The sequence below is a fragment of the Sceloporus occidentalis genome, unplaced genomic scaffold (assembly GCF_023333645.1).
Source record: "Sceloporus occidentalis isolate IW3139 unplaced genomic scaffold, rSceOcc1.0.p SCAF_169, whole genome shotgun sequence".
NCBI classification, from domain to species: domain Eukaryota; kingdom Metazoa; phylum Chordata; class Lepidosauria; order Squamata; family Phrynosomatidae; genus Sceloporus; species Sceloporus occidentalis.
Window position 1 is genome coordinate 1552300 of NW_028317149.1, and position 13928 is coordinate 1566227.

At 43.3% G+C, this 13928-nt stretch overlaps 1 protein-coding gene across 1 annotated transcript in view; it reads right to left on the reverse strand.

Annotated features, from left to right (window-relative positions):
* LOC149279391 (nuclear factor 1 C-type-like) overlaps positions 1-13928 on the reverse strand; it is a 61695-nt gene that overhangs the window by 8354 nt on the left and 39413 nt on the right. The gene's annotated exons all lie outside the window — the stretch shown is intronic.

Below are 13928 nucleotides of genomic sequence, written 5' to 3' on the forward strand. Positions count from 1 at the left end.
ATATAACTCCATGTTATCATAATGCCATATTGTTATAGAATTTAGAAATTGTCCACATGATAAAATTTCACATTGTTGTGAAATGCTACATCTGCATATTTTAAAGAGCAGAGACCGACCACAGCTATAAGCTATACTACAGTAAATGATTATATTATCCATGTAAATGTGCAGTAACACATTATTAACAATTGTATTTTAACCAGAATGAATAATGGAAATTGTTATCCAAGACCTACAGGTCTGGACTGAGGATTACGAGGCAGCCTTGGGCCATTAAGACTGGCAGCTGCCTAATGACATTAGTGCGGCAGTTGGCAGAATGTAACAGGCCACGTTACGTTGTTATGCTCATGTAGCATGTAGCCAGGCATATCCGGCCAGTAGCTACACACTGGCTGAGATAGCAGATGAGGTGAGTATGTGATCCTGGAGCTACAGCTCAGAGATATAAAAGACACTTAGCATGAATTGTTAAGGGAGTAAGACATGATGGCATGTTGGATGTAATAGTCAATTTAGGGACCAATGACTTGTCATGTAATTACGTCAGTGTGGTTGTGACAGAATGAGCTGTCATACAGGGCCCAAGGTATTCAGAGAGGGCTCCAGCCTGGCTGCCAAACAGGCAGGAACTCCATTGTTAAACTAATCCCATTAACAGGATGGCTACCAGGGGGATATTCAGTAGCTAAAGGGGATTAAAGGTTGGGTTGTCTACCTGTTTATCAATGTTGATTTATGTTAATGAAGTTCTGTGGCTATATCAGTCTATGTCTTACAACAATAAACTGTTCATTCCTGCTGTACTCAATTCAAGGTAGTTGTGTGTCTACTTATTGGGTACACATAGCAGGGTTCCAAGGTGTGCATGCTGGCTGGTGCTGGAAGTGATTCCGGGGACAAGAGGAGGATACATGTGGGTGATCTCTGGGAGTTACTACAGCTCTCTTGGTGAACCCATTACATTGGTGGCAGCGGTGGGATCGCCTCCTAGTCTGAGGGACACTTCCTTTGCACCGGGATCTATCTCCAGAGCTGATCCAGAGGAATTGTACCCGCCTGAAGCTCTGGAGGGAGGTTCTCCACTTGGAAATTAAGTACGTGACTGTACACCACAACCGGATCCAGAGATTGTGGATTTAATTGATTCTGAAGATGTTGGTCCAGGAGGGCTTGCAATTGACTTCCCTTCCCAGAGAAATGAAGAAAGTTTTCTGGGTGTAGTAGATGGCACTGCGGTCTCCACAAGCACCCACCCAGCAGAAGAGCTGCCATCGGGGAAGAGTACCGCTGGCCTCTGCCTGCTCCTTTCCCTGTTTCCCGAGCCTGACCACAGCAACCTTGTAGGGTCCAGTCAGGCAGCCCCTGAGACTGTGGTAGTTGATGGGACTGCGGTCTCCACACCTGGGTCCCCAGAATGTTGGGCAGTTGGCCCAGATCCACACTCCCCAGCAGAAGCGCTGGCAACAGGGCAGAGTGCTGCTGTTCTCTGCCCACCCCTCCCTCTTGTTCCTGAGTCTGACCATGACGCTCCCGCAGTGCCCGCTCAGACCACCGCAGCCGAAATACTGGCAACAGGAGAGAGGCAGGGCAGCCCCTCTCTACTAGCACCGGAGGTGCCCGCAAATCCTATAGAAGAGCTTTCTCCTGGTCAGAGTGCAGCTGGCCTCTGCCCTCCCTCATCAGACATCCCTCCACTAGAGGATGGTACAAAACCAGCACTGGGGGACACGTATCCCATACAGGTGGATGAGACGGTGGCTGCCACCTGTGGTCCCCAGAATTGCTGGACAGCTGGCTCGGATGCCCAACCCTGGATTGAAGGGGCCCCCGCCACCCTGTCATCTCCCCAGCGGCTGAGAAGACTCCAGAGAGTTTTCAATTCTCTCCAGCGGCAGTTATATTTTTCGGGAGAGGCAGAGGGCAGGCGGGTGAGTACTGCTCTTTTGTTACATTGTTTTGGGGAGTACCAATTTGTGGCTGGCAGTTGTGGTCCAGATATACAGACTGACTTCGGAGTCAAACTGTGTGGGGTCTTATCAGACGTCAGTCTCCCCCAGAAAAAGGAGATATGTGATGGAGTGTGTGACGGAACTGTCCATCACTGGGGCCCCTGGAGAGGACTGAAAGCAAGCCTGCTACCCGCAGATTATGGACCCTGTCTCCCTGCCCTGGCGAGTGGGACTGTTGTCCTCGTCTGGGACCCGAACTCCCCAGTCTCTAAGTGCACCCCAGGACTGGTTAGTGGGACAGGTGCCTCTTGGCAGCCCCCTGCATCCACAACTCTAGGAGCGACAGAGCTGTGCTGTCCGACTGAACTGGATGCAGACCCGGTTGGGGTCTGGCCCCAGTTCAGTCTTCTTTTTAAAAGGGGAGATATGTGACAGAATGAGCTGTCATACAGGGCCCAAGGTATTCAGAGATGGCTCCAGCCTGGCTGCCAAACAGGCAGGAACTCCTTTGTTAAACTAATCCCATTAACAGGATGGCTACCAGGGAGATATTCAGTAGCTAAAGGGGATTAAAGGTTGGGTTGTCTACCTGTTTATCAATGTTGATTTATGTTAATGAAGTCCTGTGGCTATATCAGTCTATGTCTTACAACAATAAACTGTTCATTCCTGCTGTACTCAATTCAAGGTAGTTGTGTGTCTACTTATTGGGTACACATAGCAGGGTTCCAAGGTGCGCATGCTGGCTGGTGCTGGAAGTGATTCCGGGGACAACAGGAGGATACATGTGGGTGATCTCTGGGAGTTACTACAGCTCTCTTGGTGAACCCATTACAGTGGTATTAGATGTTTTTAGCAAACTGGGTAAGGATCTTCAGCAGGTTGCATCCAGTTTATCTTTTTTATGAAGTGTTATCAGTGTATGAGAAAGAGGATGGCTACATGCTGTGAATTAGAGATTTCATTTTTAGCTAGGGAAAGCTTCAGAAGAACAGGGATTTGGTTTTTTTCACACCAGCCCTATTCGGGGCATTAAGGAACTGTATAAAAATAGATTTCATATTGAAATGGAACAGAGGTTCTTTGTGAGCGGTTCACACATTTTATTACTAGACATTTAATTTAGGACGCTGCAGGTTACCCTTACTTTCCCGTCTGCACTGTTGCATGGATGAATTTGGACAAGGTATATATCTGACACGTATGTTGTAAAACAATAGCTTTAGAGTTATGTGAACAAATGCCTGCAGTTTAGGGAATAAGATCCCTGAACTTGCTGCAATGATATAAAGTGAGATTTTATATTTAGTGGTAATCACGAGACCTGGTACAATTTGAAAAATTATTGGGATGTTATCATACCAGGATATTCTTTACACAGAAAGGATGGAAAAGGCAGAAAAGGAGGATAGGTTGTCATTAATGTAAGAAATAGTTTAAAGATTAATTTGTAATGAAGAGCACTTGAAGACAGCGTGGGAAACTTGGAAGAGTTTGGAAATCCAAATCCAGCGAAGACTTTACTCACTATAAATTCATGCTTCGCACCTACAACTCTGCCCTCTCTCTCGCCAAACAGCTCTTCTTCTCCACTCTCATATCCTCCATTTCTTCCAACCCGCGACGCCTTATTCTACTTTCAACTCCCTTCTCTGTCCCCCCATACCCACACGACAAACCTCTCTCACTGCCCAAGATCTTGCTACCCACTTCAAAGAGAAGATCAAGACTATTATACAAGACCTATCTTCTTTACAAACCTCTCCTACACCACCCACCACCACTCTCTCCACTCCTCCCATATTAACTGCCTTTTCCCCTACAACTGAAGAAGAGATAGCCACTCTTCTTTCTTCCTCTCACCCAACAACCTGTCCCCTTGACCCCATCCCATCACACCTCACAAAGTCTCTACGTCCTTCCCTTGGTCCATCACTTACCCACCTATTTAATCTTTCTCTATCATCTGGAACTGTACCAACAGCCTTCAAGCATGCTCTAATAACACCCATTTTAAAAAACCCGTCCTCAGATCCCGTCTGTCTGACTAACTACCCTATCTCTCTGCTTCCTTTTACCTCTAAGCTGATTGAATGGATTGTGTACAATCGCCTTACTAACTTCATCTCCTCTAATTCCCTCCTTGACCCACTACAGTCTGGTTTCAAACCCCTTCGCTCTTCTGAAACAGCTCTAACAAAAGTCTCCAATGACTTGCTCTCTGCCAAAGCAAAAGGTCACTTCTCTATTCTAATACTATTAGATCTCTCTGCTGCTTTTGATACTGTTGATCACCACCTTCTTCTAGACTCACTTGCATCTATAGGCATTCGAGATACTGCTCTCTCCTGGATCTCCTCATATCTGTCTAACCGCTCCTTCTCTGTCAACTTCTCTGGCAAAACATCATCAACCCTGCCACTTTCAGTTGACATCCCCCAAGGTTCAGTTCTTGGCCCTCGGCTGTTCTCTTTATACTTCATCTGTTGGCATACTAATCAACTAATTTGGCCTCCAGTATCATCTATATGCAGCTGATTCCCAAATCTACCTGTCTTCTCCTGATCTCTCTCCATCTCTCATATCCCGTATTACCAATTGCTTGTCTGCTATTTCTTCATGGATGTCACTTAATCTTTCTAAAACTTAACTCATTATCTGACAACACGACTATCTCTCCTACTAACCAGACCCGATGCCTTTGGGTCATCCTTGACTCTAACCTTTCCTTCATCTCTCACATTCAGTCCCTCGCCAGATCCTGCCGCTTGCACCTAAAAACATCTCTCGTATCCGCCCATTCCTCACCCAAGAATCCTCAAAAACTCTGGTTCATCCACTTATCATTTCCCATCTTGACTACTGCAACACTCTTCTGGTTGGCATTCCACTGTCTCGACTCTCTCCTCTACAGTCTGTCTTATCTGGGGGGGGGCAGTGGCAGCATATCTCGGGGGGGTGGAGGAGGAGGACAGTGGCAGCATATCTCGGGGGGGGGGACACAGTGGCAGCATATCTGGGGGGGGCAGTGGCAGCATATCTCGGGGGGGAGGACAGTGGCAGCATATCTCGGGGGGGAGGAGGACAGTGGCAGCATATCTCGGGGGGAGAGTGGCAGCATATCTCGGGGGGGGGAGACAGGGTGGCAGCATGTTTTTTTGGTGCTTTTTTAAAGAAAAAAACTTTTTCTTTAAAAAAGCACCAAACTTTTAGGGTGCGGCCTATATACGGGGGGGGACTATATCCGAGCCAATACGGTATATAATTTCAAAAGGTTATAGCCTTTTTGGTACCATATCTGTTTTAAAGTATATTAAAATGAGCAATAAATATATGCACTTAAACAAGTGTATAGCCACATATCTTAGCTTCCTGTTCTGAGGATCTGCATACTTATTCCTCCCTATTAATGTGGCTTTCAGCTACTGTTAAGTTGCTAATTGTTGTTAATTTGTTCAGACAGCCTTTGTAAGGAGGCAGAGAACATACGGACAAGCAACTGATTAAAGAGGACTGGCCCTGCCACTCAGAGAGCCATATCTCACCTTCCATGATTTTAATATTCAAATGAAATATCTCAAAATCCATTACAGTGATTGCTTAACAAAAAGCACAGGCTAAAGGTAGTTTTCAATAACAAATCTATGGCATCTATGGCATCAATCTATGGCATCAATATTTATCCATTAAGGTAATTTCAGCAACTATTCCAGGCACTTATATACAAAAACATATCTACATAGTTTTACCAAGTATGTGTAACAATAAAATTCAATATTTAGAAATATTACATTAACCGACACCTTAAATATGTGGTTGTGGAAAGGATAGTTTCTTAACACTTAAAATGCACAAATGAGTTTGAAAATCTAGGTAAAGGCAACATCATATATGCTAAAACTATAGGCTAAGGTATAATGGGCACAGCATGCAAATGAAGAAATAGATTTATTTGCTGTCAAAGTCAATTATTAGATTGTTACCTTAACAATTACAATATTTTAAATGTGAATGCATAATAATTTCTAAAATATCTTACACATATATTTGTAGGCTTGCCTAAGTAATTACCACCCTGGTTTGCTCAGGTTCTGACATGTATCATAAGTACCACTGCTGTAAAATGCTTTTTATGTTGTTTATCCATACCAGGACAAGCCTTGCTGTGTATTCGTACAGTTCAATTCTGATAGAAGAAACTCTGCCATAGTTCTAGGTCCATTGTAGACTGAAAGTGGTCTTCTATCGACATGGTGCTCAACCCTGACCAGTATCCTAGTCCATAGATCCCCAAAACATGTTATTGCTACCACCTTGCTTCCACTGATGATTACGTTAAAGAACAGTATAGCATTTTGCTTCACACACAATTTTGCACTAAAAAAAGGTTAGCTTTTCTGTTGAAGAGCAGCGAATGTTTTTCATGTAATCAGAAATGAATTTGTTTTTTTAGTAATGGTTTTTCACAAAGTCCACCTAGACCAAGCATTTGAATCAGATCTCTTCTCAACTGAGGACCTACCTGACTTTTTGGGGGCCTTTTAGTTAATGCATTCCCTTCTCTAGAACTTTAGCTGGACTTATTTTAATATCATCAAGGTCTTCTGGATGATGTCTACTTATACTTCCAGAAAAGGTAAATAATGTGGGACCAACTGCAGATAGGGGTGTCACTAAAAGGCAGGGTAAAAATTAATGCAATAGAGTGCATATGTTTATAGATACTGTTCAAAGGATTGGAGTCCTTATTTTTTTTAAAGAAAAGCAACTTTTGTCATTAAAATAACATCAAATGGATTAGAAATACAGTGTAGACATTGTTAATGTTGTAAATGACTATGGTACCTGGAAATGGCAGGTTTTTTTTATGGAATATCTTCATTGGCAAACTGACAGCCATGCATTTACCTTCTGTGCTGCCCTAGGCCCAACCTAGGGCAAGCTTTTCCTGTCCTCACCCTCCTTGGAGTCTGAAATGCCTTAAAAGAGGTGCTGTACCTTTAAGGCATGGAGCACCTGGATATGAGGTCATATCCCTGCGCTGTGTCTTAAAGGCGGGAAGCACCTTCTAATGCAGACTATGGGGGCTGTGCTGAGTCAGTACAGCCTGACAGAGATTAAAGATCTCCCCTGTAACCAGCCCATTGAGCAGCAGGATACTGGGAACCTGCTCACCCAAGAGGATGACCTGCCTCCCGGTTTGCCAGCAGGGATACTGTCAGACTAGTTGGCTTAGGCCAGACTACTTCACTGTGTACATAGGCCCTTTATCAGCAACCATCACTGCTGTGTTCCGATGGCATGTTGTGTTCACTAATCCAAGTTTACATTTAAAAGGCAAATTGATCATTAGAAAGCTAATATACGAGGGACGTTCAAAAAGTTTTCACACTTTTATATTTATGTTGTAAACGTTGAAGGCGGGAGGAGTAGTAATTGGTCGTGTCTTAGCGTGTCATGTGACTAGTTCTGTCTGGCAAGCCAGCTGCCCTTGCAGTTTAGTATAAGAGTTTTCACCCTGGGATGAAGATGGCTGCAAAGCGTATAAATTGCAGCAAAGAGGAACATCATTCTATCATACATTTTTTGTGGGCAGAAGGTGTTCCGGGAGCACAAATTCATCTTCACATGTGTGCTCAGTATGGGGATAAAGTTCTCTCTGGTACAGTGGTTTATGAGTGGATTGAAAAGTCCGAAAAATGGCCGTACTGGCGTGTCCAGCTACAGCCACGACCATGAGGAATGAAGAAAGAACCCTGGAACTGATTCATGAAAACAGAAGAATAATAGTTGAAGAGGTTGCAGGAAAGCTGTATGTGAGTGTTGGATCTGCCTATGCCCTGATTCATGACAGCTTTAATTTCAGTAAAGTGTGTGCCAGGTGGGTGCCTAAGCGTCTGACAGAGGAACATAAGCGCAAGCGCTTAGACGTTTGTTCCCGACACATGGCCCGTTATCGTGATGAGTTTCTGCAAAACATAGTCACTGATGATGAAAATTGCATCGAAAAGAAGGTGACTATAGAAAAGTGATGTAATTTGTTTTTGATGCAATTTGTGTTGAGACTTAAAAAAAGTGTGGCAACCTTTTGAACGTCATATATATATATATATATATATATATACACGTGTGTGTGTATGTATACATACATAAAATATGTTATGGTGGGGACAAGAAAGGTGATAAAAAAACCGTCCACTTAAAGCTAAGGAACCATTGCCAGACATTAACGTACATCCATCAGGCCTAAAGACTTAGTTTTCTCACAGGGATTCTGGGTAGCTATATGCATGTGTGGAGGTATGCACATACACACACACACAAACATATGAAGAAAACACTGTTACCTCCCTATATAACTAATCTCAGTAGGGGAGTGGGCAAAGAACAAAATTGTGTGCAACTTAATTTCATCTCCTCTTCAATGGAGCTTGCCAGCAACTCTAAGGTTAATGAATACTGATGTTTTTTTCTTTTGTTTTCTTCAAGCAGAAAGTCTAGCAGTTAACTTTATTTTACATTGATGTTGCAATAAAGTCAGTCAATATGCAAGTTAATGATTTTAGTGAAACTTCCACCACAAACTTGCAACAACTTGACATTTAGGAAAGACTGTGAAAAAAGGAGTTAAGAAACTGCCCAGATGTTTAAATTATCTACATTTGTTTATATATACTTTATTATTTTTGTGTGTCTGTGGGGTAAAATTCCACTGCCTGCTGACCGCAATGAAACCAGCCCCTGATCCAAATCAAACTACAAACTGAACAAAGACATTAACTGAAAGGAGAAGGGGGAGGAAGTGAGGAGGGGAGGGGGTGCCAGAACCTGGCAGGGTCATTTCAGGACAACCTAGCTATAATACAGCAAACATGTGACAAAGGAGAGTGGAAAGTTGCAGAGAACAGGCTGCCACATTACAAACTCTATTCTGAAGCAGCCACGCTACAAGAATAATGCTGTGCGTTGTTGTTGCCATATACCACAAACTTCATGCTGACCCCTTTTATTCGAACGCAAACCTCTTTCTGTCACGGTCTATTTTACTTTAGCTCAGTATATAAGGTTATAAGGGCTATGTTATAAGGGCTGCCATCGGAAGGTCACTGTACAAAAGACAATAACCCAGATTTTAGAAGATAACGTTTCAGTGCATCATTGTGAGGACATGCATTTGGTTTATAACATACACATGGATTGATCCATTGGCAGGCCTGGAAGTCCCCAAAAGACCCATATAAGAGACACCAACTATTTTCTATTCTCCTTCCTTACCAAAAAACAAAACAAAAAAAGATCTTTGGAATGTGTGCTACTTGGACTATATGTCTTTAATCTTCTTATGAACTATAGTATTCAGTGATTCTAATGCAGTTTAGCAATATTAATTCAGGGTAACCAGGCATGCTAGTACACCTAGGATTGAATACCGTATTTGCTCAATTATAAGACGACCCTGATTATAAGACGACCCCCCAAAATCTGAATATTAATTTATGAAAAAAAGAAAAAGCCTGAATATAAGACGACCCTATAGGAAAAGTTTTACCAGTAAATGTTAATTCATGTAAACTATGTGAACAATTGTTTGTTAATAAAAGCTACGATTGAGAAAATTATTTTGTTTTTATTTCCATTTTTTTCAACCTGCCCCCCCAGTTATGCACATGTGCCCCCAGGCTTGCCACTCTGCCCCAGAAATGCCTTATACCCCATATATGCCACTGTGCCCCATGATATGCCTTTTAACCCTCTAAATGCCACTGTGCCCCATGATACACCTTTTAACCCTCTATATGCCACTGTGCCCCATGATATGCCTTTTGACCCCCTATGTGCCACTCTGCCTCCAGAAATGCCTTATACCCCTATATGCCTCTCTGGCATATTATGGGGTAGAGTGGCATATAGGGAGGTATAGGGCATTTCAGGAGGCAAAGTGGCATATAGAGGGTTAAAAGGCATTTCTGGCGGCAGAGTGGCATTAATGGGGATTAAAAGGCATTTCACAGAGCACTCTGCCTCCAGAAATGCCTTATGCCCCCCATTTAACACTCCCTCCCCCTCCCTCCTCCAAACTTACCGGAGCCCCTCAGATGCAGGGGACCTGGATCATCCTGTGTTATTCCCCCCCCCCAACTTACCGGTGCTTCTGGGTCCCCCGGTGGTTAGTCCGGGCAGCGTGTAGATCTCTACGCGATTCGCATCGGGGACCCAGAAGCACCGGTAAATTGGGGTGGGGGGGAATAACACAGGATGATCCAGGTCCCCTGCATCTGAGTCCCCAGTGCTTAGTCCGGGCAGCTTGTAGAACTCTACGCGATTCGCGTACACAACTTCCGATCTACGTGAACAGCGTAGAGCTATACACGCTGCCGGGACTAAGCACCGGGGACTCAGAAGCACCGGTAAGTTGAGGGCGGGGGGCATAGCACAGGAGGATCCAGGTCCCCTGCATCTGAGTCCCCGGTGCTTAGTCCGGGCAGCGTGTAGAGCTCTAAGTGAATCGAGTACAGCTCTACACGCTGCCCGGACTAAGCACCGGGTACTCAGAAGCATCGGTAAGTTGGGGGGGCATAACACAGGAGGATCCAGGTCCCCTGCATCGCTGCAGAGGATCTGGATCTTAGTCTCATAGTCAAACCTATTTATTTTTTCAGAGCATTTGCTCTGGAAAAAACCTCGTCTTATAATCGAGCAAATACGGTATTTAAATCCTACTATTGACACCATCAAAAGTGTTTGTATAATCTTTCCAGTTTTATGTTTTCTTTTTGTATAAAAAAACACTAGAAAACCCAGCATTTTCTTCTAATTTATCATTTTTTGGTTTCTTAAGCCTTTAGCTCATTGCTTGATATTGACAAAGAGCTTTATATAATACTTGGGTTTTTTATTTTGTTTCACCTTACCTCATTTTAAAATGAATGGTATTATTATCATATGTATAGTAATTTCCTTGAAAACAGACACTAGTGATTTTGAAACTGGAAACCTCTATGGGGTTGGTTCACTAACATTGATTTCAAGGCTTATAAATGTATGAATCTGTATATTATTTTTCCTGCTTGCCATCCTGGCACTGTGTGAATTTTTTTGCCTGCCCTGACTTTTTTATTTTTATTTAAAAATAAATAAATGTTTTTGTGATTTTTGGATAGGCCCATTTCCTGGGAGGGACAAAACATTCAAGATCACTAATTGACGATGTTGGGCATACAAGTTAAGTGAAGTAATGATTTGTTTTATAGAGATTTAACAATTGCACGGGCAAATAATGCTTTTCACATCCTAGCCTTCTAGTAACCAAATACATATATATGTTACACTGTAGGATCATCTATCAAGGTAAAACGTAAACTATTGTAAAGGAAGGGGATTGAACATTAAAGGATTGCCTAACCATATTTACATTTGAATACAACCTTTATGGAACACACATCTGTAAAGATCTGTAACAAAAGCATTGTAATTTTCTTAGTGTGGGTAAAGTACAGCACATGACTATATTTTCCTGATAATTATTTTCCAGACCACCTCTCTTGATGCTTTTCACTGGTACGCTTCCAGCAGTATCCTAGGGTGATATCATCATCGCAAAAAAAGTAAGGAAGTCTTTTCTGAGAGAAGGTGTATAGAATAAGGGACCAAAAGAAGGCATATGTTAGGTGGTTGGAAGAGCCAATATTCAGTGGTGTGACAGGGCCCGCGTCTCTGGGGGGCGTGGGTGACCCTGCAACCACTTGTTCCTGTCTCCTCGTGCTTGTCCGGAATTGTTCAGAAAGGGTCATTTCTAAATAATTTGGAAGCGACAAGGAGAGAGACAGGCAGGCAGGGGGGTCACGTTATGTCACATGACCCCACTTTAAAACTGCGTACAGAAAACTGCAGGAAAAGTAAGGAGGTGCAGGAGGGAGGGTATGTATGTGAGCATGAATGTATGTATAAGTGTATGTGGGCATGAATGTCTATGTATAAGTGTATGTGGGCATAGATGTCTATGTATAAGTGTATGTGAGCATGCATGTCTATGAATAGGTGTGTGTAATCACGTTTGTCTGCGTATACTCGTGTGTGACCATGGATGTGGATGTGCATGTGTGTGTTTGAGCATTCATGTCTATGTATACAGTGAAGGAAATTATTTGATCCCCTGCAGATCCTCTCCAAGTTATTAAGGTTTCGAGCCTGACGTTTGGCAACTCGAACCTTCAGCTCCCTCCACAGATTTTCTATGGGATTAAGGTCTGGAGACTGGCTAGGCCACTCCAGGACGTTAATGTGGTTCTTCTTGAGACATTGACCGTGTGTTTTGGGTCATTGTTATGCTGGAATACCCATCCATGAACCATTTTCAATGCCCTGGCTGAGAGAAGGAGGTACTCACCCAAGATTTGATGGTACATGGCCCCATCCCTCGTCCCTTTGATGCGATGAAGTTGTCCTGTCCCTTTAGCAGAAAAACACCCGAAAGCAAAATGTTTCCACCTCCATGTTTGATGGTGGGGATGATGTTCTTGGGGTCATAGACAGCATTCCTCCTCCTCCAAACATGGCCAGTTGAGTTGATGCCAAATAGCTCGATTGTGGTCTCATCTGACCACAACACTTTCCCCCAGTTCTCCTCTAAATCATTCAGATGTTCATTGGCAAACTTCAGACAGGCCTGTACATGTGCTTTCTTGAGCAGGGGGAACTTGCGGGCGCCGCGGGATTTCAGTCCTTTACGGCGTAGTGTGTTACCAATTGTTTTCTTGGTGTCTACTGTCTCAGCTGCCTTGAGATCATTGTCAAGATCCTCCCGTGTAGTTCTAGGCTGATTCCTCACCGCTCTCATGAATATTGAAACTCCACGAGGTGAGATCTTGCATGGAGCCCCAGACCGAGGGAGATCGACAGTTATTTTGTGTTTCTTCCATTTGCGAATAATTGCACCAACTGTTGTCACCTTCTAACCAAGCTGCTTGGTGATGGTCTTGTAGCCCATTCCAGACTTGTGTGGGTCTACAATTTTGTCCCTGACATCCTTGGACATCTCTTTGATCTTTGCCATGGTGGAGAGTTAGGAATCTGATTGATTACTTCTGTGGACAGGTGTCTTTTATACAGTTAACAGACTGAGATTAGGAGCACTCCCTTTAAGAGAGTGCTCCTAATCTCTGCTCGTTACCTGTATAAAAGACAGCTGGGAGCCAGACATTTTACTGATTGAAAGGGGATCAAATACTTATTTCACTGAGTAAAATGCAAATCTATTTATAATTTTTTTGAAATGTGTTATTCTGTCTCTCACTGTTCAAATAAACCTACCATTAAAATCATAGACTGATCATGTCTTTGTCAATGGCCAAACGTAGAAAATCAGCAGGGGAAAAGGTGGCATTGTGGGACATGTTGCTTGGTGAAATTGGGGGGCCCGGGGTAATTTTATCACCGGGGCCCTGCGGTTTCTATTACACCCTTGCCAATACTAGAATGGGAACGGAGCTTTGGAGGAAAAGAGGGATGAGAGGAGGGGGCAACTAATGTTCATAACATGGGGAGTGTAGCTTAGGGAGATAAAAAGTGGAAGACATTGCCTTGGGGACATAATAGGGTTGAGCAGGGCTAATTCTGTGGAGTGGGGTGCGGAGAGGCACAGGAAGCCAATATTAGAGGAAAGGGGCTTGTCAAGATAACAGGAGGGTGAGAGCAGTAGGGGTTTTCGTTGCAATTTAAAGGTAAATGTATTTCACATTTTTAATGCTAAGCATTTCCTCTGTTGTCTGCTTGTATTTTGCCTTGAATGTCTGTATCTTTAAGCCCTTAATGGTGGGCACCGCCATGCCTATATCTCATACACAATGCAATGCACATTTACACCATTTAAATCAGATTACTTACTGAATATTAGCTTTTATGTTCACATTAAGCCGAGTACAGTGTGCTGTATGCTGAAAGGAATTTAGACATACTCTTGCATAGACTACAGGT